Genomic DNA, 10,000 nt, shown 5'->3' on the forward strand with positions numbered 1-10,000 from the left:
GACCTGTCAGCCGCGGGCGCGCCGGGTAGACCTGTCATCCGGGGCCGGGCGGGTAGACCTGTCAGCCGGGGCCGGGCGGGTAGACCTGTCAGCCGCAGCGCAGGCAGCAGCCCAAGTGCCCCGGCCGGGCGGGTAGACCTGTCAGCCGGGGCCCGCCGGGTAGACCTGTCAGCCGGGGCCGGGCGGGTAGACCTGTCAGCCGGGGCCGGGCGGGTAGACCTGTCAGCTGCGGGCCGGGCGGGTAGACCTGTCAGCCGCGGGCGCGCAGGGTAGACCTGTCAGCCGCGGGCGCGCCGGGTAGACCTGTCAGCCGGGGCCGGGCGGGTAGACCTGTCATCCAGGGCCGGGCGGGTAGACCTGTCAGCCGCGGGCCGGGCGGGTAGACCTGTCATCCGGGGCCGGGCGGGTAGACCTGTCAGCCGCGGGCGCGCCGGGTAGACCTGTCAGCCGGGGCCCGCCGGGCAGACCTGTCCGCCGCGGCCCCGCCGGGTAGACCTGTCCGCCGCGGCCCCGCCCGTTAGACCCGTCAGCCGCGGCGCAGGCAGCAGCCCAAGTGCCCGGAGCACGGGTAGACCTGGCCTCCGTGCCCACAGCGCGGGTAGACGTGGCCTCCCTGCCCGGATCAGGGGTTTGCCTTTGTGTGGTGGAGCAGGGCTGGGGGTTTTTCCTTTTTGGGTTTTTGTTGTTTTTTGCAGGTTTGTTTTTGTTTCTGTTTTTTTTTGTTGTTGTTGTTTTGTTTGTATGTTTGTTCATTTGTGTTGGTGCCCGCGGCCTCCCCCCCCCCCCCCCCCCGCCATTACTTACTTAACCGTCGGCGTATACCTCGGTTAATCAATTAGCGACAGGCGGTTAGCGTGTCTGCTACGCACTTTACCGCTGGTGGCCTCGCCGCGACGCTAAATAAATAATTACACAACTCATTATAAACTGTGATACCGTTTACGTTTTATTATTTACTATTTACCGATTAATTTCGTAACCGTTAATCGCTTACGAACGATACAGCTAATAGCGCCCCCCCGCACCGCCCCCCCCCTCCGTCGGCCTGGGCCGTGAACCCGGTACCTGATCGGGTGCCTCCCGGCGCAGGCCGCGTCGGGCGGTCGCCGGGCCGCCGTCCCTGCGGGGGCCCGGCCTCCCGGGGCGTCGGGCCGAGCCGCTTTCCGCCGGGGGCCGAAAGCCCCTTCCGCCTTCCGCGCCTTCTCCCGGAGGCCTGGCCGGAGCGGAGAAAAGCAGGGGCCGTCACTGGTTCGCCCCGCACCCTTCTTTCGTGCCCGCGCGCGCGCGCGGCCTACCTGCCGGCCCGCCGTCGGCCTGGGCCGTGAACCCGGTACCTGATCGGGTGCCTCCCGGCGCAGGCCGCGTCGGGCGGTCGCCGGGCCGCCGTCCCTGCGGGGGCCCGGCCTCCCGGGGCGTCGGGCCGAGCCGCTTTCCCGCCGGGGGCCGAAAGCCCCTTCCGCCTTCCGCGCCTTCCCCCGGAGGCCTGGCCGGAGCGGAGAAAAGCAGGGGCCGTCACTGGTTCGCCCCGCACCCTTCTTTCGTGCCCGCGCGCCGCGCGCGGCCTACCTGCCGGCCCGCCGTCGGCCTGGGCCGTGAACCCGGTACCTGATCGGGTGCCTCCCGGCGCAGGCCGCGTCGGGCGGTCGCCGGGCCGCCGTCCCTGCGGGGGCCCGGCCTCCCGGGGCGTCGGGCCGAGCCGCTTTCCGCCGGGGGCCGAAAGCCCCTTCCGCCTTCCGCGCCTTCTCCCGGAGGCCTGGCCGGAGCGGAGAAAAGCAGGGGCCGTCACTGGTTCGCCCCGCACCCTTCTTTCGTGCCCGCGCGCGCGCGCGGCCTACCTGCCGGCCCGCCGTCGGCCTGGGCCGTGAACCCGGTACCTGATCGGGTGCCTCCCGGCGCAGGCCGCGTCGGGCGGTCGCCGGGCCGCCGTCCCTGCGGGGGCCCGGCCTCCCGGGGCGTCGGGCCGAGCCGCTTTCCGCCGGGGGCCGAAAGCCCCTTCCGCCTTCCGCGCCTTCTCCCGGAGGCCTGGCCGGAGCGGAGAAAAGCCCGGGCCATCACTCCACTCGTTCGCGCTGGACGCTTACTTTTTTGCGCGCTCCCCCCCCCCGGCCACGTTACCCGGGAGGGGCTTACCGCCCCGAGAGGGCCTCTCAAAGGACGCGGCCGGCCTCCAAAATCTCGCAGGCTGTCGGCTGCCTGACCTAACGGGCCCTGCGGCCGCAAGCCAACTTCGCCCGAGCCTCCTCAGAGACGAGGAGCTCCCGTGGCCGACCGGCCCGAGGCCCGGGCCGCAAAGGACCGCACCCACCTGCGCGGTTCGTTCCCCCGAGGCCGCCGGGCCCGTCGTCCTCTCGGCAGCACTCACCGCTCAAACGCATCCCGCTGGCGACGCGACTGCCGACGGCCCCTTGTTACGAGTGCGGCCTGCCTCCCCGCCACCCTGGGCCGGGGCCCTGCCGCCCGGCCGCCGGAGCCAACCCTGGGACCTGGCTCTCTGCGCAGGCCGAGGCACGCGGCTGCTGCTGCTGCTGCTTGCTGCTGCTGCTTGCTGCTGCTGCTTTCCCAGGGACGGGTGCGACCGGCAGCCGAGCCGAGCGTGTCGCCCGCAGAAAGGCATGGGCGCAGGCCAGACGTTGACAGGGCCCGGCCTGTAACAGAGAGGGCGGCGTTAGGGACAGCGTTACAAACCCTTTTCGTTTCTTCCCGCGTGCGCGCGCGCACGCAACCCGAAACGGGACCCCGGCCCGAACGCCCCGTCCCTCCCCGCCCGCCGCCGCATGCACACACCACCATCCCCACACCCCCACACCCCACCCACCCCCCCGACAGCCCCCCGGCCCGAACCCCTCGCCCGCCGCCACACGTGCACGCGCCCAGACACGCGGGCAGCCACGCCCACCCCGCCCGCCGCCGCGCACGCACACCCCGCGCTCCCCCGCCGCGCACACACACGGAGCCCGCCCCCCCCCCGCCGCCACGACTCGTGCAGCCCCGCCCCGCCCGCTGCCACACGCGTGTGCACACGCACACACGCAGAACCCGCACTTTCCCGCCGCCGCCCCCCCCCCCCCCGCCCGCCTCGCCTGCCGCCACACGTGCGCAAAGACAGCCCCCTGCCCCAGCCCGCCGACACACCGACCCCCCCCCCCCCCCCCCCCCGCCCCCCTGCCCCCGCCGCCTAGCCGCCGGCAGGTTTGCCGCGCCTGGAAAGGCAGGCGGGAGACTCTAGGACCCGGCGGCGTCCCTGCCGGCTCCGTGCCGGGCGGCAGAGGGGAATCCCGGCGGCGTGCTGCCGAGTCCCTACCCTGCCCTGCCCGTGCTGCTTGCTGCTGCTGCTGCTTGCTGCTGCCGCTTGGTGCTTGCGCGCTCCCCCGCCGCCCCCCCCCACCCCCCCACCACGCCCGCCCGCCTCGCCTGCCGCCACACGTGCGCACAGACAGCCCCCCGCCCCAGCCCGCCAACCCGCCCCGCCGCCGCCGCCGCCGAGCCGCCGGCAGGTTTGCCGCGCCGGGAAAGGCAGGCGGGAGACTCTAAGACGCGGCGGCGGCCCTGCCGGCTCCGTGCCGGGCGGCAGAGGGGAATCCCGGCGGCGTGCCGGTCTCTCACCGCGGCTGCCGAGTCCCTACCCTGCCCTGCCCGTGCTGCTGGCTGCTGCTTGCTGCTGCTTGCTGCTGCTGCTTGGTGCTTGCGCGCTGCCCCGCCGCCCCCCCCCCCCCCCCCCCAACCCCGCCCGCCCGCCCGCCTCGCCTGTCGCCATATGTGCGCGCAGACAGCCCCCCCCGCCCTAGCCCGCCGACACACCACCACCACCACCACCCCCCCACACCCCCCCCCCCACACCCCCCCCCCCCCGCCGCCTAGCCGCCGGCAGGTTTGCCGCGCCGGGAAAGGCAGGCGGGAGACTCTAGGACCCGGCGGCGTCCCTGCCGGCTCCGTGCCGGGCGGCAGAGGGGAATCCCGGCGGCGTGCCGGTCTCTCACCGCGGCTGCCGAGTCCCTACCCTGCCCTGCCCGTGCCCCGGCTCCTGCCTGCCTTTCTGCTCGCTCGCCCTGCTGCACGCCTGCCCGCCCCCGCCGCGGGTGGAAAGTGAAACGAAGGCGCGGGGGCGGGGGGAAGAAAGGAAGGGGGGAAAAAATCCCCAACCGACCCGAACAGAAACCTTCTCCGATAAGAGGCGGCGCCCCCCCCCGCGCCAGGCTCCCCGCCTGCTCGCCGACCGCTCTCGCCTGCCCTTGCGCCCGCACCCCACCCCACCCCACCCCACCCCTTCCCCTTCCCCTGCCGCCGCCGCCACTGAGCGCGGGACCGTTGCTCCGGCGGGAACCACCGCCCTTTACGCGCGGGCGGGGGAGGCCGGTTGCCAGGTAACGGGGGCCGGCGCGCCTGCGCAGGGCGCGCGGCTGATCAAAAACAACCCCCCGGGGCGCCAGACAGTCTGCGCTCAGCGGGGCAGCACCCACCCGCCCCGGAACGGCAGCGCACGGAGGGAGGGGGAGCGCGCGCGTCGGGGCGGGGCGGGGGGGGTGCTGTCTGTAGGACGGCAGGCACATATTTTAACGTGCTGTGTTTCATAGGAAAAATAAAAAAGTCAAAACGAAATATAGCGATGGCAAGACAAAAAAAAACACGAACCACCACCGCCGCCCCCGCAGCCGCCGCCGCCACCCCCCCCCCCCCCAACCAGAAAACCAGCCTACAACGCAAAACGAACAAACAAAAGCCGGCGAGTGCCCGGCAACCGCCGGGACCTGGACCCGGCTAGCTGGACCCGGCTAGGGGTGCCCGGTTCTGAAGTCTCCTTGGCGGACGCCACGGAGGCGGGGGTGCTGGGGGGGGGGGGGGGGGGCCGCGGGAGGGGGGGGGGGGGGGGCGCAAGCGTGCCTGATTGAGGGTGGCAAGCGACGGCTTTTTAACAAGAAAAGCAAAACAAAAGACAAAGAAAAAAAAAAACAACAACAAAAAGAGTCTGTTACTATTTATTTTTTCTACCAAAAGCAAAAAAAAGGCATTCTGCTGCGAAAACAGTTCATTCAAACTTGCTTCCGAGTTTCCATACCAAAGGGGGGGGGGGGGGAAGAAAAAAACACAGCCCCAACACCCCCCCACCCCGGCTGGGACCAACCGGGCCTCCCCGTCCAGCCGGCTCCTGGAGCAAGGAGCGACTGCCCGGTCCAGCTGGCTCCTGGAGCGGGGAGCGGCTGCCGGGTCTACCCGGCTCCGGTCCCCGGAGCGGCTGCCAGGTCTACCCGGCTCCGGTCGCGGGAGCGGCTGCCAGGTCTACCCGGCTCCGGTCCCCGAGCCGGCTGCCAGGTCTACCCGGCTCCGGTCCCGGGAGCGGCTGCCAGGTCTACCCGGCTCCGGTCCCCGAGCCGGCTGCCAGGTCAGCCCGGCTCCGGTCCCCGGAGCGGCTGCCAGGTCTACCCGGCTCCGGTCCCGGGAGCGGCTGCCAGGTCTACCCGGCTCCGGTCCCGGGAGCGGCTGCCAGGTCTACCCGGCTCCGGTCCCCGGAGCGGCTGCCAGGTCTACCCGGCTCCGGTCCCCGAGCCGGCTGCCAGGTCTACCCGGCTCCGGTCCCGGGAGCGGCCGCCAGGTCTACCCGGCTCCGGTCCCCGGAGCGGCCGCCAGGTCGACCCGGCTCCGGTCCCCGGAGCGGCCGCCAGGTCGACCCGGCTCCGGTCCCCGGAGCGGCCGCCAGGTCTACCCGGCTCCGGTCCCCGGAGCGGCCACCAGGTCTACCCGGCTCCGGTCCCGGGAGCGGCCGCCAGGTCGACCCGGCTCCGGTCCCCGGAGCGGCTGCCAGGTCTACCCGGCTCCGGTCCCGGGAGCGGCCGCCAGGTCGACCCGGCTCCGGTCCCCGGAGCGGCTGCCAGGTCTACCCGGCTCCGGTCCCGGGAGCGGCCGCCAGGTCTACCCGGCTCCGGTCCCCGGAGCGGCTGCCAGGTCTACCCGGCTCCGGTCCCCGGGGCGGCTGCCAGGTCTACCCGGCTCCGGTCCCCGGAGCGGCTGCCAGGTCTACCCGGCTCCGGTCCCCGGAGCGGCTGCCAGGTCTACCCGGCTCCGGTCCCGGGAGCGGCTGCCAGGTCTACCCGGCTCCGGTCCCCGGGAGCGGCTGCCAGGTCTACCCGGCTCCGGTCCCCGAGCCGGCTGCCAGGTCTACCCGGCTCCGGTCCCGGGAGCGGCTGCCAGGTCTACCCGGCTCCGGTCCCCGAGCCGGCTGCCAGGTCTACCCGGCTCCGGTCCCGGGAGCGGCTGCCAGGTCTACCCGGCTCCGGTCCCCGGAGCGGCTGCCAGGTCTACCCGGCTCCGGTCCCGGGAGCGGCTGCCAGGTCTACCCGGCTCCGGTCCCGGGAGCGGCTGCCAGGTCTACCCGGCTCCGGTCCCGGGAGCGGCTGCCAGGTCTACCCGGCTCCGGTCCCCGAGCCGGCTGCCAGGTCTACCCGGCTCCGGTCCCCGGAGCGGCTGCCAGGTCTACCCGGCTCCGGTCCCCGGAGCGGCTGCCAGGTCTACCCGGCTCCGGTCCCCGAGCCGGCTGCCAGGTCTACCCGGCTCCGGTCCCGGGAGCGGCTGCCAGGTCTACCCGGCTCCGGTCCCCGAGCCGGCTGCCAGGTCTACCCGGCTCCGGTCCCGGGAGCGGCTGCCAGGTCTACCCGGCTCCGGTCCCCGAGCCGGCTGCCAGGTCTACCCGGCTCCGGTCCCGAGAGCGGCTGCCAGGTCTACCTGGCTCCGGTCCCCGGAGCGGCTGCCAGGTCTACCCGGCTCCGGTCCCGGGAGCGGCTGCCAGGTCTACCCGGCTCCGGTCCCCGGAGCGGCTGCCAGGTCTACCCGGCTCCGGTCCCCGGAGCGGCTGCCAGGTCTACCCGGCTCCGGTCCCCGAGCCGGCTGCCAGGTCGACCCGGCTCCGGTCCCGGGAGCGGCTGCCAGGTCTACCCGGCTCCGGTCCCCGAGCCGGCTGCCAGGTCTACCCGGCTCCGGTCCCGGGAGCGGCTGCCAGGTCTACCCGGCTCCGGTCCCGGGAGCGGCTGCCAGGTCTACCCGGCTCCGGTCCCGGGAGCGGCTGCCAGGTCTACCCGGCTCCGGTCCCGGGAGCGGCTGCCAGGTCTACCCGGCTCCGGTCCCCGGAGCGGCTGCCAGGTCTACCCGGCTCCGGTCCCCGGGGCGGCTGCCAGGTCTACCCGGCTCCGGTCCCCGGAGCGGCTGCCAGGTCTACCCGGCTCCGGTCCCCGGAGCGGCTGCCAGGTCTACCCGGCTCCGGTCCCGGGAGCGGCTGCCAGGTCTACCCGGCTCCGGTCCCCGAGCCGGCTGCCAGGTCTACCCGGCTCCGGTCCCCGAGCCGGCTGCCAGGTCTACCCGGCTCCGGTCCCGAGAGCGGCTGCCAGGTCTACCCGGCTCCGGTCCCGGGAGCGGCTGCCAGGTCTACCCGGCTCCGGTCCCGGGAGCGGCTGCCAGGTCTACCCGGCTCCGGTCCCCGGAGCGGCTGCCAGGTCTACCCGGCTCCGGTCCCCGAGCCGGCTGCCAGGTCTACCCGGCTCCGGTCCCCGGAGCGGCTGCCAGGTCTACCCGGCTCCGGTCCCCGGGGCGGCTGCCAGGTCTACCCGGCTCCGGTCCCCGAGCCGGCTGCCAGGTCTACCCGGCTCCGGTCCCGGGAGCGGCTGCCAGGTCTACCCGGCTCCGGTCCCCGAGCCGGCTGCCAGGTCTACCCGGCTCCGGTCCCGGGAGCGGCTGCCAGGTCTACCCGGCTCCGGTCCCCGGAGCGGCTGCCAGGTCTACCCGGCTCCGGTCCCCGAGCCGGCTGCCAGGTCTACCCGGCTCCGGTCCCCGGAGCGGCTGCCAGGTCTACCCGGCTCCGGTCCCCGGAGCGGCTGCCAGGTCTACCCGGCTCCGGTCCCCGGAGCGGCTGCCAGGTCTACCCGGCTCCGGTCCCGGGAGCGGCTGCCAGGTCTACCCGGCTCCGGTCCCCGAGCCGGCTGCCAGGTCTACCCGGCTCCGGTCCCCGGAGCGGCTGCCAGGTCTACCCGGCTCCGGTCCCCGAGCCGGCTGCCAGGTCTACCCGGCTCCGGTCGCGGGAGCGGCTGCCAGGTCTACCCGGCTCCGGTCCCCGAGCCGGCTGCCAGGTCTACCCGGCTCCGGTCCCCGAGCCGGCTGCCAGGTCTACCCGGCTCCGGTCCCCGAGCCGGCTGCCAGGTCTACCCGGCTCCGGTCCCGAGAGCGGCTGCCAGGTCTACCCGGCTCCGGTCCCGGGAGCGGCTGCCAGGTCTACCCGGCTCCGGTCCCGGGAGCGGCTGCCAGGTCTACCCGGCTCCGGTCCCCGGAGCGGCTGCCAGGTCTACCCGGCTCCGGTCCCCGAGCCGGCTGCCAGGTCTACCCGGCTCCGGTCCCGGGAGCGGCTGCCAGGTGTACCCGGCTCCGGTCCCCGGGGCGGCTGCCAGGTCTACCCGGCTCCGGCGGGACTCAGTCTCATTTCCGAATCGGGGAGGTAGACCTGTTGTCCCAGCCGCGGGCTCGGAGCTGCCGAAGGGGTCGCTGTTTTGCGCTGCCTCCAGTTACCTCATCGTAAAGGTCGGCGACGGTTGGCGCCCCTTCCCGGTGGGCGGAGGCGCGGCTCTTGGAGCTTGCCGGGCGCAGGGACCTTCCGGTCCGTACTATGGGAGCAAAGGGTGACATGCCACTTGTACTAGAGCTAACGAGCGGTTGCGAGCCCCGAGGCTCGGCCGGCGAAGTGGGGCACTCGGCGGCCGCGGTGGCGGTTCCCTCGGCGGTTCCGGCCACTTTCTGCCTACTCGGCTCAGCCGTGTCCCGGCGTTTGCCCGAGAAGATGGCCCAGGTTTTCCGAGCGGTGGGGAGTCGCGCAGAGCTGGAGCCGCCGGCAAGGCTCCTGCGTCCGTTGCCGCCTGGCGCGCGACACACAAGCCGGCTGCCGCGGGGCAGAGGCACTCGAACGCTGGAAGTCCGCGGTGGGGTTTTCCGTGCTTGCCGCGGTTTTCCGCTTCCTCGGCCCGCTGAGGAGCCCGATGATGGCGTGGGCGAGGCGGCGGCGCCTCGTCCTCCTCCCCCGGCCGGCGCGAGCCAGACGCGGGGCGGCTCGTGGTGTCTGGCCCGCCCGTGCTTCTTCTTTCCCGGTTGTCTCCGAGGGCGGCCTCGGTGGGGAAACGTGCCATGGGTAAAAGCTGTCCCAGGACTGTGGCCGTGGGGCCTCTGCTTCCTTTCTGCTGATCGATGATGCATGGTGGGGTGCGTCGGGGAGGCTTCACGGCGGGCCGGCTGCGCCGGTGTTCAGGCCGGCGTTGCACCTCTCCGCGAGACGTTGCCCTCTCAATCGCACGCTGTCCCAGGACCCGCGGGGCCGTGGGGGGCCTCCGCTTCCTTTCTCTCTCGTCTCTTTCCTTTACCGATCGATGAGGCCTTTCGGGTCGCGTCGGAAAGGGCCCCCGGCGGGCCGGCTCTTCCGTGCTCCCCGTCATAGGGAGCCACGGCGGGGTCCGGTGTTCAGGCACGGGCAGGTCTACCTTTCCAATTCGCTTCCCGTCGCATGCGAGGTGTGTGCCACCTACCTTCCTTCTTTCCCCCGGCGTTAGGGGGGCCGTGGCGGTGCCGGCGATGCCGTGCCGTCCTACCCCCGCTCCGAGGGGGTGAGCGTTCCTTGGGCTTCTCTACCGAAACAGCTTTTGCGCGACGGCCGCGTGGCCTCGCGAGTTCTCTCAGGTGTCCTAAAACGACGCGAGGCGCGGGGGCCGGCCTCGGTCCGGGTGTCCGTGGGTGCCGGCCGCGTGCAGCGCTGGGCGGTGGGGTGTCCGAGCCTAACAAAGGTGTGGAAAAAAAAAAAAGCCGCGTTCTAGGGGAAAAAGGGCGAGTGCGGGGCCGCAAGCCCGCCCGGGTTGCGGGCCCCGAAGCGTGCCGCGGGCGGCCAGGGGGGCGTCCCCCTCCGCCGCTGCCGCCTCCGTTGTACCGGCTTTCTGTGCCACACCGCCGCCTGCTGCGGAGCGAGCCGCCCCGGCGGGGGCCTCGG

The sequence above is a fragment of the Pelecanus crispus genome, unplaced genomic scaffold, assembly GCF_030463565.1.
Source record: "Pelecanus crispus isolate bPelCri1 unplaced genomic scaffold, bPelCri1.pri SCAFFOLD_243, whole genome shotgun sequence".
Lineage (NCBI taxonomy): Eukaryota > Metazoa > Chordata > Aves > Pelecaniformes > Pelecanidae > Pelecanus > Pelecanus crispus.